Below are 26,667 nucleotides of genomic sequence, written 5' to 3' on the forward strand. Positions count from 1 at the left end.
ATTGCTTATATTTTAAGCAGCGATCGCTCCGTGAGTTCCCCCCTTAAGGGATTGAGGTTATCACAACACTGATCTGCTTGCTAATAAAGTAGTTTTATGAATGAAATATAGGAATAGCTACTGTATGTTGAGATATGGAAGGAGTTTTTGAATATAATGGATCGAAAAAACTGCTGGATGTATCAATCTTGGTCCAATTTAAAGTAAACTGTAACAGTTGTTTCTGTGATACAGACAGTAGCAATAAGTTATGGATTGTATTAAAGATTGCGTATATATGATATGAATTTATGTTTTTTAAAAGCTTTTATAAGCTTTTTAAATTGTGAATTTATTTTTTATATATATTTTTTATGTATGTTTTGGTTTTGTAAACAACGGGTCACATCACAATACACATATGGTTTTAAATTTAGTACAAAATGGATTTCATTATCCGTGTATGTGTGTTACGTAATAGAAATAGCACTGTAACTATTGTCTACAGTATATGTTTGTTGGATAATCGTTATATGGTAATTGCCACTGCTTTTTTAAATAGAATTTAGCAGTCTTGTTTATGAAAAAATGACGGCTTTTTGACCCATTGTACTGACTGAATTGACCAGCTGCAGCTTAGACCGTGTATTACCAAATGATTGGTTGCAGCAGACATTAAATATGTAGCATGGATGTCACATGGCACCGCCCTCTGACAAAGTCTCTGATGAAACGCGTTAGGGCGCAGTCGTGTGACGTCACCAGCCTCCGGTGTTTCCCGTCCCGAGTTGAGTGGTCCAGTGATTCGACCCATGGTGACCGCTGTGAGTGGCCAGTCATGGGAGACAGAGGTCCGATGAGACGTGGTTCAAGTATATGCCGGGAGGATATAATTTAAACCATGTGGTAACCAGCCCATAATGCGGTATGAGCATTACCAGCTAAAGTGTGCTGCATATGTACGTTTGTTATGTTTTTAGTAATTTATACATTTTACACTATGAAGCGCCCCCTTGTCATGCTTTTTTGTTAGATTTTCCAAACCCGAGGAATTCCGGGATCACGCTATAAGGGGAGCAGCAGTCCAGGAATTTTAAGTGGATTTTAGTGACTATTTGGTGTGTATCCTGTGAAATACAGATTACACATTGTGGACACATACGTGTATTGAATTACAACTAATGAGCAAGTATAAGTGAATGAGTGTGGCGTCCACTTTTGTTATCATATATATATATATATATATATATCTATCTGTGTGTGTGTGTGTGTGTGTGTGTGTGTGTGTGTGTGTGTGTGTGTGTGTATATATATTTATAGGAGTTAGGCCCACACTGACCGCTTCATTATTGATCATGGCGGTACTCCATAAAGGGCAAAAAGTCCATAGCATAACCAATCCAATAGTATAAACACTCACCACTTTGCTCCAAAATACATTTATGAAGACACACCCACACAGCATGTAGTCACCCAGCAGCCTCATGGGCAGTGTTCAGTCCCAGTCTGGAACCCCACCTTAGCTGGCAGTGCAGAGCACAAGTACACTGCGGTACTGTTACAGAGGTCATTTACAGATGTAGCCACACTTATTGTGGCTACATCTAGGCATATTTGCACCTTGTTTGCTGCAACTGTGTTCGTGTCTACACGAACCTTAAACCACACCATAGACACAAATGCATCCTGTTCACTTTTATTGGGGTGGCAAAATACACAGCTTGGTGTGACCAGGTGCAGCCGCACATAGCCATGCCGAATGTGCATGTAGATAGGAGATGCATGGCTACATCTGTAACTAGTGACTTATGTAGCACTGCTGCTGCAAACATGGGACTCCGGAGAAGTTCATGATAAAGAAATGGATGCAGCGTATGTGGTTTGGGCCCCCATGACCCAGGAACCTATATGCACCATACACCCTGCACCCACTGTAGATATGCCACTGCCTTTCACCCTCATAATAACACCCACTAATCATAGTCACACAGGTCCTTCTGCAGCACTGAGGAGGTGTAGGCACCAGAGAGGAGGCACGAGCCATGCCAGCAATAAGCTGCACAGTCCCCATGAAAGTAGGATAAAATACCTTTTGAAAAACATTGGCGATAAGGCTTCCTGCCTAGTGTAGCACTGAGATGGGAAGGGCTGGCAAACATATGCTGTGCCTGGAAAATACAGGGGGCATGGACAAATCCTGAAGGTGTGTTCATGACTGCTCTAAAACAATAAAGAAACATTATGCATACACTATGGACAGGGACATTCATCCTTCTCCCCAAAAGCTGTCCCAAGCCTCTGCTAGTACCCTCAGACAAGCCTAGGCCCAGGTAATGAGTCTCTAAGGGGGATATTTCATAAAACATAATTATCTCTTAAAAGCAGGAAAATGTGATATTTAGTTCTTTGGAAATGGTGATAAATATCTCCTCTGCAGTGACAGTTGCAGTGCAGTCCAAAATTCAAACAGGGGCAGTGGCAAATGCAGGATTATGAACGGATGGTTTCGACAGACAGTACTGGCACCACAACCCGTCCCCATAGACAGACAGACAGCAGCGCTTCCTAGACCATTCCCCCCCATAGACAGACAGTACTGGCACCACAACCCGTCCCCATAGACAGACAGACAGTAGCGCTTCCTAGACCATTCCCCCCCATAGACAGACAGTACTGGCACCACAACCCGTCCCCATAGACAGACAGACAGTAGCGCTTCCTAGACCATTCCCCCCCATAGACAGACAGTACTGGCACCACAACCCGTCCCCATAGACAGACAGACAGCAACGCTTCCTAGACCATTCCCCCCCATTGACAGACAGTACTGGCACCACAACCACCCCCCCTCCCCCATAGACAGACATTACTAGCTCCACAACCGTCCTCTCCTATTCTCTTCCCCCTCCATCCCTGCACTAATGATGGTCAAGGAGAGCATACTTTAATTTTAGATTACCAGCGCCCTCTACCAGCATATTCAAACAGATCACCTCGCTGCTGCTGCTGCATTCCTTGTGGGGAGTGAAGACCCTAAGACAGCGCAGCTACCATGCGCTGCTGAACTCACAAATCCCACCAGCCTAAGAGTAGCTGCTCACCACTACTAATCTGTAGCCAGCCATGTCTGGCAGTGTTTGGGGTGGCACTTGGTGTAGCTCCCCTATTTGAATTGTGGACTGCACTGCAACTGCATCTGGTGATGAGATATGTATCTCCATCTCCAAAAAACAAACATATCACATTTTCCAGATTTTTATGAGCTAATTATGTTTTATTAACTAGCCCCTAGCTCTGTAAACAAAGTGCTACAAAGCAGCAGCAACAGTTTGTTTCATGCTTTGTGGACAGATTCAGGGGGTCATTCCGAGTTGTACACTAGCTGCTTTCGTTCGCTGTGCATTGATCAGGCAAAAAAACGGCATTTCTGTGCATGCGTATGCAGCACAAATACGCACGCGCGTCGTTCTTTTACAAAGAACGATGTAGTTTCACACAAGGTCTAGTGAAGCATTTCAGTCGCACTGCTGGCCGCAGAGTGATTGACAGGAAGAGGAAGAGGGCGTTACTGGGTGTCAACTGACCGTTTTCAGGGAGTGTTCAAAAAAATGCAGGGGTGACAGAAAAAATGCAGGCGTGGCTGGGCGAACGCAGGGCGTGTTCGTGACAACAAAACAGGAACTGAATAGTCTGAAGTGATCGCAAGCACTTAGTAGGTCTGAAGCTACTCTGAAACTGCACAAAAATATTTTGTAGCCGCTCTGCGATCCTTTCATTCGCACTTCTGCTAAGCTAAAATACACTCCCAGTGGGAGGCGGCATAGAGTTTGCACAGCTGCTAAAAACTGCTAGCGAGCAAACAACTCAGAATGACCACCTCAGTAACACACAGATATACACAGGGCAGTAGAGAGCCTAGCCAGGTCCAGAAACTTTTCAGGAGCAGTGGTGGCCTAACCAAAAGAGGCGTGGCCCTGCATCCTTAGAAGAAAATATTAAAAAATAATACTTTATGCACCTCTCTGGCCACAGTGGAACCCAAAAAACAGCAGCATATGATGGACTAAGGAGAATAGCAGAAGCTGTTGTTACCAGGTAAGGGAAAAGGGCAGGCGCCAACTTGGGCCTTTGCTTGGCCCCTCCATCATGACTGAGCCCTAGCAAATAATAACTGCGACCCCCCTCTAAACACCTCTGGGTACCCAAGTGTTGCATATTGAGGCTTGTAAATGCTAAATGCTGGGTAAAATATGTACTGAATAAAAGCTCATGAAGAGCATTATTCTGAGTTGGACCCTGCAGCATCTGTGTCTGCATCATTTGCTGGTCTAGTTTGTGTCACTTTTTGCAAATTGCACGGCAAACCCTTCCTGGTGTACAGCCATACATCTAAATGTGCAAGGACTAAGGAGCCCAATATTTATTTCTAGAGATGAGCGGGTCCGGTTCTCCCAGAACCAGACTCACCAAATCTTTGCAATTTGAGCCAGGATCCGAGTATAGCTCTGGGTTTCCCATCTGACTTCATATCCCAAAATGAGGCTAAATGTCACCCTCCTGCTGTCAGTTTGTCACAGGTTTTGGAGTCTAGAAAGGTCTTCGGTGATCGTGCCATCTTCACTCCTGAGGTGGAGATTGTATTGAATGGATGTGTCCATGCAGTATCCATTAAGGGGTGCTGTGTTGTTCATCAAGGGATGCTACTGGTAATCTCTCCATCCATAAAGGGGTGTTATGTCATCCATGGGTGTTCTCTCTGTCCATAAAGGGGTGCTGTGTCCTCAAGGACTACTCTCCATCCATAAATGGGTGCTGTGTCCTCCAGGGGTGTTCTGTCAATCTAGGGGTTCTCTGTCTATTTTTAAATTAAATAAAATATAAATATCAAGATTAAAAATAATATTTTGTTGGGAAAGTGATATACCCAGTGTACTATACTTTTAATATTTCTGTGACACTACCGGTCAGGCTGCAGTGTATCATACACATATTATGTGACACAGTCGGTGAAAGAAAACCACAGTGTTACATTATTATTTCTGACTCATACACATATTGTGTGACACTGTAGGTGAACGTAACCTGCAGTGTAAGATTATTTCTGATTCATACATTTGTTGTACACTATAAGTGGTAAATATTTTGTAAAAATTGTGGTGTTTTCTGTACCCAAATTTGTTCATGTTTGTTGATCGATATGGAGGACCAACAATTAAGAGGAGAGCAGGAAGTTGAGCCTGACCTTTCCAATACTGTATTCAATTGGAAACTCCTTCCAACATTTGTGCTCCCTCTTAAAATATGGGAATGAGCAGCACAAGCCAACATGCTGACATAGAAATTGAGGATGCTTCTGTGGAAGTGCACCAGGATGAGGATAATATTTATGTACTGTAGCTGGGCTAATAAGGATGTTGTTATGGATGTTGTTTTTGCAAATCAGGCAGTGGAAACAGTTGTTGCCCATTATGTGAAAAAACCCATTGATATGTCTGGGAAAAAGACATGAAAAATCCACCTCTTCTGTGTGTTGAATTATTTCTACTAAAATCAGGACAAGTTTCAAGCCATCTGTAGCCATTATAAAGCCATAGTAAGTAGAGGAAGGGAACTTAACCATTTAGGAAGCTCCTCCCTGTTACATCACTTACAGTACATTCATCAAACATTTTTGAAAAATTCAGAAACTTTGGCTAAAAACAAAACAACAACCAGTCCAGTGACACATAGCTCCCTTTTCTCCAAATGCCACTAATCTCCAGCACCAACACCTACATATCAATATCCTCAATCTGATAAGCATGATTGACTCTGCTTCTATCTGGTATTCCTCAGAAGGATACTTCAGTGCTATGCCTGTTGCAGCTGCTAGTGAATCTTCATCCCAGAAATGGACCAGGAAGACTACTTGTAGTTTATCAAACAATTGACTACTAAACAATCCATTGCAAGGGGGAGCAAGTATGACAGCAGTCACCCAGTTGCACAATGAAGGCTGGTTTTAGATGTGGGTCCAGTATCTGCCATTAGTGCAGTGGGTATAATTAAGTTAACTGAGGTCCTGTGTCCGTGCTACCAAATTCTATCTAGATTCCACTTCACTAGAAAATCAATTCCTAATATGTACAAGGACGTTAACAAAAACTGTATTAGTGTCCTCCAAAATGCATTGTACCCACTGTCCACTTAACCACAGATATGTGGACAAGCAGAAGAGGGCAAACTAGAGATTACATGACTGTGAAAGCCCACTGGGTTGGTTTTTCATCTTCAGCAGCACCAACAGAAGCAGCAGCATCCTCTAAAAAATATCAGCTCAATCAGAGGCAGGCTACTCTGTGTATCATCAGTTTCACTAAAAGGCATACCACTAGCAGCCACTTTCCTCAGGGAAATCATTGCAAAATGGCTTACCCTGCTTGGATTCTCCTGGGGATTTGGGATTTTTGACAGTGCCACCAATATTGTGAGAAAAATACAGCTGGAATTCTACCCTTTATATGCTTCAGCAGAAGTAGGAGCAGCAAAAGAATGTCCAGGGCTACACAATGACCTATGAACATAATGAAAGGAGGGAGAATGAACCTTGCTCAGTGAAGAATACTTTTTGTGTTGTACAAGGTTTTCAAATCCTTTGAAATTTCCACAGGTGAAGTTAGTTCAGACCCTGACAGCTTGAGTCAAGTAATTCCTCATATTAGAATCTTAGAAAAGAATCTGGAGACACTGGAGGAGGGGCTAAAATGAAATGATTCGACCTAGCATGTCAGACTTGTAGATCAAGCCTTTATTCACTTTGCCAGAATCCAAGGGACGTCTATTTCTTGAAATCAGATCACTATATTTTGGCGACCATACTTGATAGTGGTGAAGCAGATCAGTCAGCAAAACCTTATCATATCCTTCAGCCCTAAGAGAACTGCCTACAATTAGTGACATGTCTCCCATGACTCCATCAGAAAATTATTGATGATTATTTTAGTGATAGCAGCAAAATAGGTGTGTCGTACAGTCAATTTCCCTACTAGAAGGAAAAAAAGACAATTTAAAGGCCCTGGTACAAACTGGCTTTGCTTTACTTAAGTTGCCACCATCCAGTGTGTACTCAGAATAAGTGTTCAGTGCAGCCGGGAACCTTGCAAATGATCAGTGTAGGAGATTACTTCAACAAAATGTGGAAAAGATGATATTCATCAAAATGAATTACCAATGCCACAAGGAGGACCTTTAATGGCAATTACATCCAAAAAATACAGAGGCACCTGTAATGATGTATTCCAGCAGGAACAAATTAATGTTTTATGAAGAAGATGATGTATACACTGATGGGGATAAGGAATTGGATGATGATAATGACGAGGACCTCATCTTGCCTATGTAGATGTATGTAGAGATCATTGCTAGCAATGCTCAATGCCCATTGGCTGTTTGTTTTGTGGTGGCCCAAACAAACCAATCATTTCAGCCACAAGTGACAGTGTCCCTGTCACTTAAATTATTGGATTGTTAAACTGTGCATGTACTGTTTATAGGGCCCAAGGACAATTCCATCTTGCACCTCTATTCTTTGCATTATGCACTGTGTGGAGCATTGATGACTGTCTTCTTGTGTAGAAGACAAACATTTTTATAGTTTATTAAACTGCCACCCTGTCTGACATGGCGGTGCAATTATGTTTCCTAGATGTGCCATGTTGGAAGTTTAAGTGACACCTGCTTTTGCCGCCCCTACAATTTCTTAGCTTAGTCATCCAGCTACCTCGGTGCAACCTTTAGGCCTTAACTGGATGAAAACAATATTGTGAGCTGTGAGGTGGTCAAAATAGAAGAGGAAGAGAAATGCAAATGTAAACTCCTAGCACTAAGAACACTGATAGTAAAAATAATTTATAAAGGGTTGTTTTGCAAAGAGGCAAAAAGAAGACTACTAATTATTAGAGATGAGCGGGTTCGGTTCCTCGGAATCCGAACCCGCCCGAACTTCATGTTTTTTTACACGGGTCTGAGCGACTCGGATCTTCCCGCCTTGCTCGGTTAACCCGAGCGCGCCCGAACGTCATCATCCCGCTGTCGGATTCTCGCGAGGCTCGGATTCTATATAAGGAGCCGCGCGTCACCGCCATTTTCACACGTGCATTGAGATTCATAGGGAGAGGACGTGGCTGGCGTCCTCTCCGTTTATAGAGAAGAGAGTGAGACAGTAGAGAGAGACACAGTAGTAATTTTGGGGAGCATTAGGAGGAGTACTAGACTAGTTACTTGCTGAAGTGATAGATAGTGTGACTGTATTATCTGACTTGTGGGGGAGACACTGACAGTGGGGAGCAGTTAGAGTCTGAGAGCAGGACTCAGGAGTACATATAACGTACAGTGCACACTTTTGCTGCCAGAGTGCCACACTGCCATTGTGACCACACTGACCACCAGTATAATATATATTGTGATTGTCTGCTTAGGAGTACTACTTGCAAGTTGCTGATAGTGTGACCAGTGACCTGACCACCAGTTTAATAATCACCACCAGTTTAATATATATATATATATATATATATATATATATATATAATTGTATATAATATATATATAATATTGTATACCACCTACCCGTGGTTTTTTTTTTCTTTCTTCTTTATACATACTACTATAGTAGCTTACTGTAGCAGTCTGCGGTGCTGCTGAGCTGACAGTGTCCAGCAGGTCCGTCATCAGTCATTACATAATAAATATATCTACCTGTCCGGCTGCAGTACTAGTGTGATATAATATATATTGATTTCATCTCATTATCATCCAGTCTATATTAGCAGCAGACACAGTACGGTAGTCCACGGCTGTAGCTACCTCTGTGTCGGCAGTCGCTCGTCCATCCATAATTGTATACCACCTACCCGTGGTTTTTTTTTTTTTCTTTCTTCTTTATACATACTACTATAGTAGCTTACTGTAGCAGTCTGCGGTGCTGCTGAGCTGACAGTGTCCAGCAGGTCCGTCATCAGTCATTACATAATAAATATATCTACCTGTCCGGCTGCAGTACTAGTGTGATATAATATATATTGATTTCATCTCATTATCATCCAGTCTATATTAGCAGCAGACACAGTACGGTAGTCCACGGCTGTAGCTACCTCTGTGTCGGCAGTCGCTCGTCCATCCATAATTGTATACCACCTACCCGTGGTTTTTTCTTTTCTTTCTTCTTGATACATACTACTATAGTAGCTTACTGTAGCAGTCTGCGGTGCTGCTGAGCTGACAGTGTCCAGCAGGTCCGTCATCAGTCATTACATAATAAATATATCTACCTGTCCGGCTGCAGTACTAGTGTGATATAATATATATTGATTTCATCTCATTATCATCCAGTCTATATTAGCAGCAGACACAGTACGGTAGTCCACGGCTGTAGCTACCTCTGTGTCGGCAGTCGCTCGTCCATCCATAATTGTATACCACCTACCCGTGTTTTTTTTTTTTCTTTCTTCTTGATACATACTACTATAGTAGCTTACTGTAGCAGTCTGCGGTGCTGCTGAGCTGACAGTGTCCAGCAGGTCCGTCATCAGTCATTACATAATAAATATATCTACCTGTCCGGCTGCAGTACTAGTGTGATATAATATATATTGATTTCATCTCATTATCATCCAGTCTATATTAGCAGCAGACACAGTACGATAGTCCACGGCTGTAGCTACCTCTGTGTCGGCAGTCGCTCGTCCATCCATAATTGTATACCACCTACCCGTGTTTTTTTTTTTTTCTTTCTTCTTTATACATACTACTATAGTAGCTTACTGTAGCAGTCTGCGGTGCTGCTGAGCTGACAGTGTCCAGCAGGTCCGTCATCAGTCATTACATAATAAATATATCTACCTGTCCAGCTGCAGTACTAGTGTGATATAATATATATTGATTTCATCTCATTATCATCCAGTCTATATTAGCAGCAGACACAGTACGGTAGTCCACGGCTGTAGCTACCTCTGTGTCGGCAGTCGCTCGTCCATCCATAATTGTATACCACCTACCCGTGGTTTTTTTTTTCTTTCTTCTTTATACATACTACTATAGTAGCTTACTGTAGCAGTCTGCGGTGCTGCTGAGCTGACAGTGTCCAGCAGGTCCGTCATCAGTCATTACATAATAAATATATCTACCTGTCCGGCTGCAGTACTAGTGTGATATAATATATATTGATTTCATCTCATTATCATCCAGTCTATATTAGCAGCAGACACAGTACGGTAGTCCACGGCTGTAGCTACCTCTGTGTCGGCAGTCGCTCGTCCATCCATAAGTATACTAGTATCCATCCATCTCCTTTGTTTACCTGAGGTGCCTTTTAGTTGTGCCTATTAAAATATGGAGAACAAAAATGTTGAGGTTCCAAAATTAGGGAAAGATCAAAATCCACTTCCACCTCGTGCTGAAGCTGCTGCCACTAGTCATGGCCGAGACGATGAAATGCCAGCAACATCATCTGCCAAGGCCGATGCCCAATGTCATAGTACAGAGCATGTAAAATCCAAAACACCAAATATCAGTAAAAAAAGGACTCCAAAATCTAAAATAAAATTGTCGGTGGAGAAGCGTAAACTTGCCAATATGCCATTTACCACACGGAGTGGCAAGGAACGGCTGAGGCCCTGGCCTATGTTCATGGCTAGTGGTTCAGCTTCACATGAGGATGGAAGCACTCAGCCTCTCGCTAGAAAAATGAAAAGACTCAAGCTGGCAAAAGCACCGCAAAGAACTGTGCGTTCTTCGAAATCCCAAATCCACAAGGAGAGTCTAATTGTGTCGGTTGCGATGCCTGACCTTCCCAACACTGGACGTGAAGAGCATGCGCCTTCCACCATTTGCACGCCCCCTGCAAGTGCTGGAAGGAGCACCCGCAGTCCAGTTCCTGATAGTCAGATTGAAGATGTCAGTGTTGAAGTACACCAGGATGAGGAGGATATGGGTGTTGCTGGCGCTGGGGAGGAAATTGACAAGGAGGATTCTGATGGTGAGGCGGTTTGTTTAAGTCAGGCACCCGGGGAGACACCTGTTGTCCGTGGGAGGAATATGGCCGTTGACATGCCAGGTGAAAATACCAAAAAAATCAGCTCTTCGGTGTGGAAGTATTTCAACAGAAATGCGGACAACATTTATCAAGCCGTGTGTTGCCTTTGTCAAGTTGTAATAAGTAGGGGTAAGGACGTTAACCACCTCGGAACATCCTCCCTTATACGTCACCTGCAGCGCATTCATAATAAGTCAGTGACAAGTTCAAAAACTTTGGGCGACAGCGGAAGCAGTCCACTGACCAGTAAATCCCTTCCTCTTGTAACCAAGCTCACGCAAACCACCCCACCAACTCCCTCAGTGTCAATTTCCTCCTTACCCAGGAATGCCAATAGGCCTACAGGCCATGTCACTGGCAATTCTGACGATTCCTCTCCTGCCTGGGATTCCTCCGATGCATCCTTGCATGTAACGCCTACTGCTGCTGGCGCTGCTGTTGTTGCTGCTGGGAGTCGATGGTCATCCCAGAGGGGAAATCGTAAGACCACTTTTACTACTTCCACCAAGCAATTGACTGTCCAACAGTCCTTTGCGAGGAAGATGAAATATCACAGCAGTCATCCTGCTGCAAAGCGGATAACTGAGGCCTTGGCATCCTGGGTGGTGAGAAACGTGGTTCCGGTATCCATCATTACTGCAGAGCCAACTAGAGACTTGTTGGAGGTACTGTGTCCCCGGTACCAAATACCATCTAGGTTCCATTTCTCTAGGCAGGCGATACCGAAAATGTACACAGACCTCAGAAAAAGAGTCACCAGTGTCCTAAAAAATGCAGCTGTACCCAATGTCCACTTAACCACGGACATGTGGACAAGTGGAGCTGGGCAGGGTCAGGACTATATGACTGTGACAGCCCACTGGGTAGATGTATGGACTCCCGCCGCAAGAACAGCAGTGGCGGCACCAGTAGCAGCATCTCGCAAACGCCAACTCTTTCCTAGGCAGGCTACGCTTTGTATCACCGGTTTCCAGAATACGCACACAGCTGAAAACCTCTTACGGCAACTGAGGAAGATCATCGCGGAATGTCTTACCCCAATTGGACTCTCCTGTGGATTTGTGGCATCGGACAACGCCAGCAATATTGTGTGTGCATTAAATCTGGGCAAATTCCAGCACGTCCCATGTTTTGCACATACCTTGAATTTGGTGGTGCAGAATTTTTTTAAAAACGACAGGGGCGTGCAAGAGATGCTGTCGGTGGCCAGAAGAATTGCGGGACACTTTCGGCGTACAGGCACCACGTACAGAAGACTGGAGCAACACCAAAAACGCCTGAACCTGCCCTGCCATCATCTGAAGCAAGAAGTGGTAACGAGGTGGAATTCAAATAAAAATATTGCTGTTTGTCAGCAGTATATGTTAAAACAAGTATTAAACAACAAAATTCAAGTGATGATGAAGTAATGTGTAACTCACTTGTATAAAGAGGATGACAGAAAGTTTATCTGTATACCCACTGATTTGTAAGCGAGTATTGATGTTTGACGTTTGTCAGAAGCGAAAATATAAAATATTCCTATTATCTCTATGAATTATGATATTATATACATTTGTATATTCATAAAAGAGATAATAGGAAACCGACTTGTATAAATCAGGACTCCTATATGGTAGGTCAGCTGGGGTGAATGAATTGCAAGATTATCTGTAATGAAATTTGCTGATCAGCGGAGGGTATCTGCTTTAAAGCTACAGTACCCGGTATTCCCAGAGGGTCACCCTTCCTGGTACTGACCAGGCCCAATGCTGCTTGACTTCCAAGATCAGGCGAGATCGGGCATGTCCAGCATGGTATGACTGTAGAAAGTCAAGAAAATACCTGTCCGCATAGAAGGTGGCCACTAATGGAGCCAATTAAGAAAATATGGTCCGAAGACTGACATAGGTCACTGGCCAATAGGTCGCCCGCAAAATGACTTGTGAATGGATAGGGGGGTCTAGAAGAAACGGAGAGGTTAATTTCTCTCCCCTGGAAAATTTCACAAACTGAGATTACAGTAAGAGTACGTGTGAAATATATCACAAATAGTCCATGGTAAGACCTTTACAAAATACAGTGAAATAAAGACTAAAGTGAGAGCACAAGCTCAGAAGCATCACAATTACTCCACAAACACGCAACCTGAATTGTTGGTGTGGAGATTGCAGTGGGAAATGGTGACAATAATGCACCTGTGCTGAATCATACAGAGCATATGGACTAGAAGATTCCAGCACATGGATTTCCTGGACGGTTAACCATAAGTTGCTGACAGGTACAGTAATGATCACTTAAATGAGTTAGTGAGTGTAATGCAAAAAAATGCTAATTCATAACTGCAACCTATAACTTCACATAGAATACAGTACAATGACTAATGAGAATTCATATAGATTATAGCTCAAATGCTGCAAGAGCAGCTGTCCATCTGTTCTATAACTTCACATAGAATACAGTAAAATGGCTGATAAGAATTCCCTTAGATACAATAAATTGCAAGAGCAGCTGTACATTTGTTGCAAGAAGACGCATTGGTATTCCACTAATTATCTCATGAATAAATGTTTGCAAAAAATGCTGACCCGTATAATCATATGAAGAAAGTTCATCTAGAATCCATCATATAAAGAGCAGCTGTAGGATTGTTTAGACAAGGAAAAAATTAATTATATTAACTGATTGTCTCAAATAAGAGACACAAACTGTCTATAGAGAAACAATGATAATATTGTTATTAAATAAAGCTCGCCTGCTGTCAGGATACAGATGATCAAATAATTACCACACTGATTTTAGAATTAATAAGCGGCTAATAAATGCTTCCCTGCATTGAGTAAATATCATGTATATAAATGTAGTGCCTATACAGGGAATTAATTATCTAACAGTTGATAAGTGGTTTCCTTGAGCTGGGTAAATGCTCTGTGTGTGTGCAGTTACCATGGAAAACATTAGACAGGTGTTATACCCTGCACAGTAGTTGCTAGGGAAACAGACCTGTCTGGTGCCATTTGAACAGTGTGAAAAAGTCTCCTCTATTCCTGTGCTGAATGCACAGGGAGGTGATCTGACCAGGGAGATAAGTCCGCTGCATGGAGCGGTAATGTACTTGCTGCTTATGCTGGAGAGGAGTCAGCCCGCCGGAGCCCCGTCGCGGAGGTCCCGGAAGTCGGGTGGGACTTCAGACTGCATGGCTGTGCAATCCTCCATACTTCACCACCACAGACATCTCTTGATAAGTACTGCTACCTAATGATGTTACCTTGTGTGATATATGTGCTCCTGATTACAGCTATCAGTGTTACATCTGAGTCATCTGTGTTCACTAAATAATCCTGCATTACTGTTTAAGTCACTAAGTGTGTGGACAGATGTCACTGCACCAGTTAGCCCAGAACACTCTGCCAACAGGTTATGGGCCCAGTCCAATGCACAGACCTGCATGTACTTGAAGAATATCCTCTTGAGTGCTGTTGAATAATCACAGTGACACAGTTTAAAGTAATATTTTATACAAGTGCAGAAAGGATGTATAACACAGGACACAGCATGAACTTTGCTAAGCTGAAAAGTTCAGAGAACTCTGTTACATGGAAGTTTGCCAAAGAGATGCAGCTTAGGAGGGAAAAGTTGTGGAAAGTTACTATAGATCCAGGAGCAGGTCCAAACCAAGATGACATAGACAGAGCCATCAGGACAATCGATTTAGCTGTGAAGCAGCATGTCTTTTTAATAGTCAGTGGACAAGTGTTAGCCAAGTACATGTGGACAGCCCTGCAAAATGCATATGAAGATAAAGTTATAATGAGAAGGCTAAGTTTAAGAAGCATGCTATATGGAATGAAACTGAGTGCCTGCAAGGACATGAATGATTACATTGATAAGTTATTGTCGATAGCTCAGCAGTTGGCATCTGTGTGGGCACAGGTGGGCAAGGAAGAAGTCACAATGCCTATGTTACAGAATCTGATGGCAGAATTTGATTTTTTTTGGTTCTTGCTTTATAGTGAAATGACACTAAACTGACAACGGGGAATGTAAGTGCCAAGTTGCTGCAGTTCCAAGAACGTATTCCTGTCGAGACCATAGCTGAGGGTTCTGCCTTGATCACAAAGGGCACAAAGTCCAAAAAGCACAAATTCAAGTGTTTTGTATGTCACAAAATAGGACATAAAGCTTCAGATTGCAGAATGAGAAATCCGAGAGGTGTGCTCTAGCAGTGTGACAAACCAAATGAGTCAGCATTGAATGTAGCAGATAGTCACAGGAAGGATTGCTGGTACATAGACTCGGGATCCACTAGACATTTCAGTTGCAATGAGCATTGGTTCAATTCTTTAACACAATATGTGTTCCCACTACAGTTGCCGGGATTAGAAATAAGGCTCTTACTGCATTACAAGTTGGGACATTCACAGTACATTGAAGGTTAGACAGTTGTTACAGATATCCAAGATGTGTTGTACGTGCCTGATTTAGGAACTAATCTCATTGCTATCAGCATCCTAGAGAAAAAAGGCTACAAAGTCCAATTTCAGAAGGGCAACTGTATGGTGCATAATAAAAGAGGGAGTGTTATTGCTTCAGCAACCCAGTGCAACCAACTATATAGATGGAGCCATGCATATATTGGTTTCTCTGCTGTGCCTAGTAGGGATGTGCACCTGAAATTTTTCGGGATTTGTGTTTTGGTTTTGGGTTCGGTTCCGTGGCCGTATTTTGGGTTCGAACGCGTTTTGGCAAAACCTCACCGATTTTTTTTTTTTGTCGGATTCGGGTGTGTTTTGGATTCGGGTGTTTTTTTTCAAAAAACCCTAAAAAACAGCTTAAATCATAGAATTTGGGGGTCATTTTGATCCCATAGTATTATTAACCTCAATAACCATAATTTCCACTAATTTTCAGTCTATTCTGAACACCTCACACCTCACAATATTATTTTTAGTCCTAAAATTTGCACCGAGGTCGCTGGATGGCTAAGCTAAGCGACCCTAGTGGCCGACACAAACACCTGGCCCATCTAGGAGTGGCACTGCAGTGTCACGCAGGATGGCCCTTCCAAAAACTACTCCCCAAACAGCACATGACGCAAAGAAGAAAAAAAAGAGGCGCAATGAGGTAGCTGTGTGAGTAAGCTAAGCGACCCTAGTGGCCGACACAAACACCTGGCCCATCTATGAGTGGCACTGCAGTGTCACGCAGGATGGCCCTTCCAAAAACTACTCCCCAAACAGCACATGACGCAAAGAAGAAAAAAAAGAGGCGCAATGAGGTAGCTGTGTGAGTAAGCTAAGCGACCCTAGTGGCCGACACAAACACCTGGCCCATCTAGGAGTGGCACTGCAGTGTCACGCAGGATGGCCCTTCCAAAAACTACTCCCCAAACAGCACATGACGCAAAGAAGAAAAAAAAGAGGCGCAATGAGGTAGCTGTGTGAGTAAGCTAAGCGACCCTAGTGGCCGACACAAACACCTGGCCCATCTAGGAGTGGCACTGCAGTGTCACGCAGGATGGCCCTTCCAAAAAATACTCCCCAAACAGCACATGACGCAAAGAAGAAAAAAAAAGAGGTGCAATGAGGTAGCTGTGTGAGTAAGCTAAGCGACCCTAGTGGCCGACACAAACACCTGGCCCATCTAGGAGTGGCACTGCAGTGTCACGCAGGATGGCCCTTCCAAAAAATTCTCCCCAAACAGCACATGACGCAAAGAAGAAAAAAAGAAAAAAGAGGTGCAAGATGGAATTGTCCTTGGGCCCTCCCACCCACCCTTATGTTGTATAAACAGGACATGCACACTTTAACCAACCCATCATTTCAGCGACAGGGTCTGCCACACGACTGTGACTGAAATGACTGGTTGGTTTGGGCCCCCACCAAAAAAGAAGCAATCAATCTCTCCTTGCACAAACTGGCTCTACAGAGGCAAGATGTCCACCTCATCATCATCGTCCGATTCATCACCCCTTTCACTGTGTACATCCCCCTCCTCACAGATTATTAATTCGTCCCCACTGGAATCCACCATCTCAGATCCCCGTGTACTTTCTGGAGGCAATTGCTGCAGGTGAATGTCTCCAAGGAGTAATTGATTATAATTCATTTTAATGAACATCATCTTCTCCACATTTTCTGGAAGTAGCCTCGTACGCCGATTGCTGACAAGGTGAGCGGCGGCACTAAACACTCTTTCGGAGTACACACTGGAGGAAGGGCAACTTAGGTAGAATAAAGCCAGTTTGTGCAAGGGCCTCCAAATTGCCTCTTTTCCCTGCCAGTATACGTACGGACTGTCTGACGTGCCTACTTGGATGCGGTCACTCATATAATCCTCCACCATTCTTTCAATGGTGAGAGAATCATATGCAGTAACAGTAGACGACATGTCAGTAATCGTTGGCAGGTCCTTCAGTCCGGACCAGATGTCAGCATCAGCAGTCGCTCCAGACTGCCCTGCATCACCGCCATCGGGTGGGCTCGGAATTCGTAGCCTTTTCCTCGCACCCCCAGTTGCGGGAGAATGTGAAGGAGGAGATGTTGACAGGTCGCGTTCCGCTTGACTTGACAATTTTCTCACCAGCAGTTCTTTGAACCCCTGCAGACTTGTGTCTGCCGGAAAGAGAGATCCAACGTAGGTTTTAAATCTAGGATCGAGCACGGTGGCCAAAATGTAGTGCTCTGATTTCAACAGATTGACCACACGTGAATCCTGGTTAAGCGAATGAAGGGCTCCATCCACAAGTCCCACATGCCTAGCGGAATCACTCTGTTTTAGCTCCTCCTTCAATGCCTCCAGCTTCTTCTGCAAAAGCCTGATGAGGGGAATGACCTGACTCAGGCTGGCAGTGTCTGAACTGACTTCACGTTTGGCAAGTTCAAAGGGCAGCAGAACCTTGCACAATGTTGAAATCATTCTCCACTGCGCTTGAGACAGGTGCATTCAACCTCCTTTGCCTATATCGTGGGCAGATGTATAGGCTTGAATAGCCTTTTGCTGCTCCTCCATCCTCTGAAGCATATAGAGGGTTGAATTCCACCTCGTTACCACCTCTTGCTTCAGATGATGGCAGGGTAGGTTCAGGTTTTTTTGGTGGTGCTCCAGTCTTCTGTACGCGGTGCCTGCACGCCGAAAGTGGCCTGCAATTCTTCTGGCCACCGACAGCATCTCTTGCACGCCTCTGTCGTTTTTTAAATAATTCTGCACCACCAAATTCAAGGTATGTGCAAAACATGGGACGTGCTGGAATTTGCCCAGATGTAATGCACGCACAATATTGCTGGCGTTGTCCGATGTCACAAATCCCCAGGAGAGTCCAATTGGGGTAAGCCATTCTGCGATGATCTTCCTCAGTTGCCGTAAGAGGTTTTCAGCTGTGTGCGTATTCTGGAAAGCGGTGATACAAAGCGTAGCCTGCCTAGGAACGAGTTGGCGTTTGCGAGATCCTGCTACTGGTGCCGCCGCTGCTGTTCTTGCAGCGGGAGGCAATACATCTACCCAGTGGGCTGTCACAGTCATGTAGTCCTGAGTCTGCCCTGCTCCACTTGTCCACATGTCCGTGGTTAAGTGGACATTGGGTACAACTGCATTTTATAGGACACTGGTGAGTCTTTTTCTGACGTCCGTGTACATTCTTGGTATCGCCTGCCTAGAGAAGTGGAACCTAGATGGTATTTGGTAACGGGGGCACACTGCCTCAATAAATTGTCTAGTTCCCTGTGAAGTAACGGCGGATACCGGACGCACGTCTAACACCAACATAGTTGTCAAGGCCTCAGTTATCCGCTTTGCAGCAGGATGACTGCTGTGATATTTCATCTTCCTCGCAAAGGACTGTTGGACAGTCAATTGCTTACTGGAAGTAGTACAAGTGGTCTTCCGACTTCCCCTCTGGGATGACGATCGACTCCCAGCAGCAACAACAGCAGCGCCAGCAGCAGTAGGCATTACACTCAAGGATGCATCGGAGGAATCCCAGACAGAAGAGGACTCGTCAGACTTGCCAGTGACATGGCCTGCAGGACTATTGGCTTTCCAGGGTAAGGAGGAAATTGACACTGAGGGAGTTGGTGGTGTGGTTTACGCGAGCTTGGTTACAAGAGGAAGGGATTTACTGGTCAGTGGACTGCTTCCGCTGTCGCCCAAAGTTTTTGAACTTGTCACTGACTTATTATGAATGCGCTGCAGGTGACGTATAAGGGAGGATGTTCCGAGGTGGTTAACGTCCTTACCCCTACTTATTACAGCTTGACAAAGGCAACACGCGGCTTGACACCTGTTGTCCGCATTTCTGTTGAAATACTTCCACACTGAAGAGCTGATTTTTTTGGTATTTTCACCAGGCATGTCAATGGCCATATTCCTCCCACGGACAACAGGTGTCTCCCCGGGTGCCTGACTTAAACAAACCACCTCCCCATCAGAATCCTCCTTGTCAATTTCCTCCCCAGCCCAAGCAACACCCATATCCTCATCCTGGTGTACTTCAACACTGACATCTTCAATTTCACTATCAGGAACTGGACTGCGGGTGCTCCTTTCAACACTTGCAGGGGGCGTGCAAATGGTGGAAGGAGCAAGCTCTTCCCGTCCAGTGTTGGGAAGGTCAGGCATCGCAACCGACACAATTGGACTCTCCTTTGGGATTTGTGATTTCGAAGAACGCACAGTTCTTTGCTGTGCTTTTGCCGCAAGTCTTTTCTTTTTTCTAGCGAGAGGATGAGTGCTTCCATCCTCATGTGAAGCTGAACCACTAGCCATGAACATAGGCCAGGGCCTCAGCCGTTCCTTGCCACTCCATGTCGTAAATGGCATATTGGCAAGTTTACGCTTCTCCTCAGACGCTTTTAATTTTGATTTTTGGGTCATTTTTTTACTGATCTTTTGTGTTTTGGATTTTACATGCTCTGTACTATGACATTGGGCATCGGCCTTGGCAGACGACGTTGATGGCATTTCATCGTCTCGGCCATGACTAGTGGCAGCAGCTTCAGCACGAGGTGGAAGTGGATCTTGATCTTTCCCTATTTTTTTAACCTCCACATTTTTGTTCTCCATACTTTGCGCACAAGTAAAAGCCACCACAGATATACAATGTAGATGGATGGATAGTATTACTTATACTTATGGACGACGAGTGATGAGTCGACACAGAGGTAGGTACTGCCGTGGCCTACCGTACTGCTGCTTAGTGCTTATATATACTGTCAAAGTCAGAAAAATATCTCTATGCACACTACCATATTTGCACCTCACACAGGTCCGTGCTGCGCATGCGTGCGCTCTCCCGTACGTGCGCATACTCACAGTCGCGGGCACCCGCAGGCGCACGGTATGCGTATTTACGGTAGAGTTTATGTGATCGTAGCGTGCGACTCAATCGTTACATATTTTCACTATATAATGTATATTGTAGATCATGGTCCCTTTGATAGATTCTGAAAGTTTAGTTAACATAGCATGTTCCTGAACAGAGAGATCCCTCTTTGTATTGTACGAAGGGTCTAACAGGGGTCATACAGTGGTGTTTGGTACCCATCGGAAGAGTATTTAAATAGCAATATTCCGGTGTTGGTTTGGAGCGGATTAATCGCTCGTGCGAATAGTTATGGACATAAGAAGTTTATGTCCATTTACTATTATTTGTTCTTATTTAGTCATGCGGCGGGAAACTCAGTGTCCCACCCACCTGAACAGTTGGAAGCAGTCACAGTCCACCTGTATGAATCAACCTATGACCTTTTGTTATAATGCGAAGCCGAATTCCTGTGTCCAATGAACAATGAGATTGTAGGGACCATTGAATTGTATTGTGTGTGGGGCATAAATAGTAGAGATGAGCGGGTTCGGTTTCTTTGAATCCGAACCCGCACGAACTTCACTTTTTTTTTCACGGGTCCGAGCGACTCGGATCTTCCTGCCTTGCTCGGTTAACCCGAGCGCGCCCGAACGTCATCATGACGCTGTCGGATTCTCGCGAGGCTCGGATTCTATCGCGAGACTCGGATTCTATATAAGGAGCCGCGCGTCGCCGCCATTTTCACACGTGCATTGAGATTGATAGGGAGAGGACGTGGCTGGCGTCCTCTCCATTTAGATTAGATTTAGAAGAGAGAGAGAGAGAGAGATTGCTGTGATACTGTAGATTAGAAGAGAGTGCAGAGTGCAGACAGAGTTTAGTGACTGACGACCACAGTGACCAGTGACCACCAGAGACAGTGCAGTTGTTTGTTTTATTTAATATATCCGTTCTCTGCCTGAAAAAAACGATACACAGTCACACAGTGACTCAGTCTGTGTGCACTGCTCAGCCCAGTGTGCTGCACATCAATGTATTGTATATAAAGCTTATAATTGTGGGGGAGACTGGGGAGCACTGCAGGTTGTTATAGCAGGAGCCAGGAGTACATGATAAATAATATTATATTAAAATTAAACAGTGCACACTTTTGCTGCAGGAGTGCCACTGCCAGTGTGACTAGTGGTGACCAGTGCCTGACCACCAGTATATTAGTAGTATTGTATACTATCTCTTTATCAACCAGTCTATATTAGCAGCAGACACAGTACAGTGCGGTAGTTCACGGCTGTGGCTACCTCTGTGTCGGCACTCGGCAGGCAGTCCGTCCATCCATAATTGTATTATATACCACCTAACCGTGGTTTTTTTTTTCTTTCTTTATACCGTCGTCATAGTCATACTAGTTGTTACGAGTATACTACTATCTCTTTATCAACCAGTGTACAGTGCGGTAGTTCACGGCTGTGGCTACCTCTGTGTCGGAACTCGGCAGGCAGTCCGTCCATCCATAATTGTATTATAATATATACCACCTAACCGTGGTTTTTTTTTCGTTCTTTATACCGTCGTCATACTAGTTGTTACGAGTATACTACTATCTCTTTATCAACCAGTGTACAGTGCGGTAGTTCACGGCTGTGGCTACCTCTGTGTCGGCACTCGGCAGGCAGTCCGTCCAACCATAATTGTATTATATACCACCTAACCGTGGTTTTTTTTTCATTCTTTATACCGTCGTCATACTAGTTGTTACGAGTATACTACTATCTCTTTATCAACCAGTGTACAGTGCAGTAGTTCACGGCTGTGGCTACCTCTGTGTCGGCACTCGGCAGGCAGTCCGTCCAACCATAATTGTATTATATACCACCTAACCGTGGTTTTTTTTTCATTCTTTATACCGTCGTCATACTAGTTGTTACGAGTATACTACTATCTCTTTATCAACCAGTGTACAGTGCGGTAGTTCACGGCTGTGGCTACCTCTGTTTTGGCACTCGGCAGCCCGTCCATAATTGTATATACCAGTGACCTAACCGTGGTTTTTTTTTCTTTCTTTATACATACATACTAGTTACGAGTATACTATCTCTTTATCAACCAGTCTATATATTAGCAGCAGACACAGTACAGTGCGGTAGTTCACGGCTGTGGCTACCTCTGTGTCGGCACTCGGCAGCCCGTCCATAATTGTATATACCAGTGACCTAACCGTGGTTTTTTTTTCTTTCTTTATACATACATACTAGTTACGAGTATACTATCTCTTTATCAACCAGTCTATATATTAGCAGCAGACACAGTACAGTGCGGTAGTTCACGGCTGTGGCTACCTCTGTGTCGGCACTCCGCAGCCCGTCCATAATTGTATATACCAGTGACCTAACCGTGGTTTTTTTTTCTTTCTTTATACATACATACTAGTTACGAGTATACTATCTCTTTATCAACCAGTCTATATATTAGCAGCAGACACAGTACAGTGCGGTAGTTCACGGCTGTGGCTACCTCTGTGTCGGCACTCGGCAGCCCGTCCATAATTGTATATACCAGTGACCTAACCGTGGTTTTTTTTTCTTTCTTTATACATACATACTAGTTACGAGTATACTATCTCTTTATCAACCAGTCTATATATTAGCAGCAGACACAGTACAGTGCGGTAGTTCACGGCTGTGGCTACCTCTGTGTCGGCACTCGGCAGCCCATCCATAATTGTATACTAGTATCCAATCCATCCATCTGCATTGTTTACCTGAGGTGCATTTTAGTTGTGCCTATTAAAATATAGAGAACAAAAATGTTGAGGTTCCAAAATTAGGGAAAGATCAAGATCCACTTCCACCTCGTGCTGAAGCTGCTGCCACTAGTCATGGCCGAGACGATGAAATGCCAGCAACGTCGTCTGCCAAGGCCGATGCCCAATGGCATAGTACAGAGCATGTCAAAACCAAAACACCAAATATCAGTAAAAAAAGGACTCCAAAACCTAAAATAAAATTGTCTTAATCTTACTCACACAGTCAGCTACCTCATTGCGCCTCTTTTTTTCTTTGCGTCATGTGCTGTTTGGGGAGGGTTTTTTGGAAGGGACATCCTGCGTGACACTGCAGTGACACTCCTAGATGGGCCCGGTGTTTGTGTCGGCCACTAGGGTCGCTAATCTTACTCACACAGTCAGCTACCTCATTGCGCCTCTTTTTTTCTTTGCGTCATGTGCTGTTTGGGGAGGGTTTTTTGGAAGGGCCATCCTGCGTGACACTGCAGTGCCACTCCTAGATGGGCCCGGTGTTTGTGTCGGCCACTAGGGTCGCTAATCTTACTCACACAGTCAGCTACCTCATTGCGCCTCTTTTTTTCTTTGCGTCATGTGCTGTTTGGGGAGGGTTTTTTGGAAGGGCCATCCTGCGTGACACTGCAGTGCCACTCCTAGATGGGCCCGGTGTTTGTGTCGGCCACTAGGGTCGCTAATCTTACTCACACAGCTACCTCATTGCGCCTCTTTTTTTCTTTGCGTCATGTGCTGTTTGGGGAGGGTTTTTTGGAAGGGACATCCTGCGTGACACTGCAGTGCCACTCCTAGATGGGCCCGGTGTTTGTGTCGGCCACTAGGGTCGCTTATCTTACTCACACAGCGACCTCGGTGCAAATTTTAGGACTAAAAATAATATTGTGAGGTGTGAGGTATTCAGAATAGACTGAAAATGAGTGTAAATTATGGTTTTTGAGGTTAATAATACTTTGGGATCAAAATGACCCCCAAATTCTATGATTTAAGCTGTTTTTTAGTGTTTTTGGAAAAAAACACCCGAATCCAAAACACACCCGAATCCGACAAAAATAATTCGGTGAGGTTTTGCCAAAACGCGTTCGAACCCAAAACACGGCCGCGGAACCGAACCCAAAACCAAAACACAAAACCCGAAAAATTTCAGGCGCTCATCTCTAATAAATAGGCAGGCCGACCATATCCAGTTCACTCTCTTCAACGGTTCTCATTGCTGATAATCGGGAGCTGGATATCGAGGCGCATGCGATCGTTTCCCCTTGTGCGTAAGTGTTTCTCCGCAACTATATTGATCTTCTTGTTATTGTGGGCCAATCTCTCTCTCTCTCTCTTTTCTCTTTCTCTCTTATTTTCCCTTAGATAGTAATTGTATTGTATTTCCTGTGTAGTTATCTGGTTAGGTAGTCTATGTTATATTGTAGTGTATGATTTGTATTTGTATTAATTCTTTTGCAAGTATATCATTCATAATATATATATATTAGGCGTTGGACCCTAAGCCCAGGTATCTGTGTATTTCTTATAGTGTCTAGTATTCTCAGAGCGTCTGTGACGCTCTAACAGCTTTTGAGTTAATAAGGTTACACTGTGTTGCATCTACACCCTATCTCTACACTAAGGTTTTACAGCATATTACATTGTTTATGGTTTAGATTTAAAGGTTTAACATTGTGAGCGTCAGCGCCGCTCGTGATCTCCTCGTGGTCTCGAGCGTCCGCTACGCTGATAGCGTAGCATTACGGTAGTCGCTCACCTATAAGTGTGCCCGATACCAACAGCGTATTCTCGTGAGCGTCTGTATCGCTCGAGCAGCCCGCTCCCGATACAGCGTTTGTTACGCTATAGTGAACCATTACGTTAGTCAGCAGCCAATAGCGTGCCTGCCTGTGATCTCTTGGCCGTGAGCGAACGTGACGCTTGAGCGTCTCGACCACGGCTAAGCGATTGTTACGCAACAAGCGTACCCTTACGGTACTTCATACGTAGATAGCGTACAGTGTTCTTAGACCTCATAAAGGGTATTATATAAGATAAATATTCAGCTTTATCAATAAATATAATATACTGTATAACGGACCTGGTGGACAGTGTCAGCAGACTGCTAAACTAGTATGAAGAAAGAAAAAAAAACACCACAGGTATACAATGTAGATGGATGGATAGTATTACTTATACTTATGGACGACGAGTGACGAGTCGACACAGAGGTAGGTACAGCCGTGGCCTACCGTACTGCTGCTTAGTGCTTATATATAAATATAATATACTGTATAACGGACCTGGTGGACAGTGTCTGCAGACTGCTAAACTAGTATGAAGAAAGAAAAAAAAACACCACAGGTATACAATGTAGCAATGTAGATGGATGGATAATATTACTTATACTTATGGACGACGAGTGACGAGTCGACACAGAGGTAGGTACAGCCGTGGCCTACCGTACTGCTGCTTAGTGCTTATATATAAATATAATATACTGTATAACGAACCTGGTGGACAGTGTCAGCAGACTGCTAAACTAGTATGAAGAAAGAAAAAAAAACACCACAGGTATACAATGTAGATGGATGGATAGTATTACTTATACTTATAGACGACGAGTGATGAGTCGACACAGAGGTAGGTACAGCCGTGGCCTACCGTACTGCTGCTTAGTGCTTATATATAAATATAATATACTGTATAACGGACCTGGTGGACAGTGTCAGCAGACTGCTAAACTAGTATGAAGAAAGAAAAAAAAAACACCACAGGTATACAATGTAGATGGATGGATAGTATTACTTATAATTATGGACGACGAGTGACGAGTCGACACAGAGGTAGGTACAGCCGTGGCCTACCGTACTGCTGCTTAGTGCTTATATATAAATATAATATATTGTATAACGGACCTGGTGGACAGTGTCAGCAGACTGCTAAACTAGTATGAAGAAAGAAAAAAAAACACCACAGGTATACAATGTAGATGGATGGATAGTATTACTTATACTTATGGACGACGAGTGACGAGTCGACACAGAGGTAGGTACAGCCGTGGCCTACCGTACTGCTGCTTAGTGCTTATATATAAATATAATATACTGTATAACGGACCTGGTGGACAGTGTCAGCAGACTGCTAAACTAGTATGAAGAAAGAAAAAAAAACACCACAGGTATACAATGTAGATGGATGGATAGTATTACTTATACTTATGGACGACGAGTGACGAGTCGACACAGAGGTAGGTACAGCCGTGGCCTACCATACTGCTGCTTAGTGCTTAATTATATATATAATATACTGTATAACGGACCTGGTGGACACTGTCAGCAGACTGCTAAACAAACTAGCATTAAGAAAGAAAAAAAAAACACCACAGTGTTTTTCAGGCAGACAAACGTATACTGGACTGGTGGTCACTGTCAGCAAAACTGTGCACTGTACTCCTGCTATAACTGCTCCCCAGTCCCCACAATTAGGCAGTGTGAGCAGTGCACTCAGCACAGATATATCATGCAGCAGTGCAGCACACTGAGTGAGCACAGATATGGTGGAGCGTTTTTT

The 26,667-nt window shown here is 44.0% G+C and overlaps 1 protein-coding gene and 1 pseudogene across 1 annotated transcript in view; one reads left to right on the forward strand and one right to left on the reverse strand.

Annotated features, from left to right (window-relative positions):
* The window catches only part of LOC134965639 (nicotinamide N-methyltransferase-like), a 60,031-nt gene that overhangs the window by 14,182 nt on the left and 19,182 nt on the right, over nucleotides 1-26,667 (forward strand). The gene's annotated exons all lie outside the window — the stretch shown is intronic.
* LOC134968261 (5S ribosomal RNA) lies at nucleotides 12,739-12,857 on the reverse strand (annotated as a pseudogene).

The sequence above is a fragment of the Pseudophryne corroboree genome, chromosome 10, assembly GCF_028390025.1.
Source record: "Pseudophryne corroboree isolate aPseCor3 chromosome 10, aPseCor3.hap2, whole genome shotgun sequence".
Lineage (NCBI taxonomy): Eukaryota > Metazoa > Chordata > Amphibia > Anura > Myobatrachidae > Pseudophryne > Pseudophryne corroboree.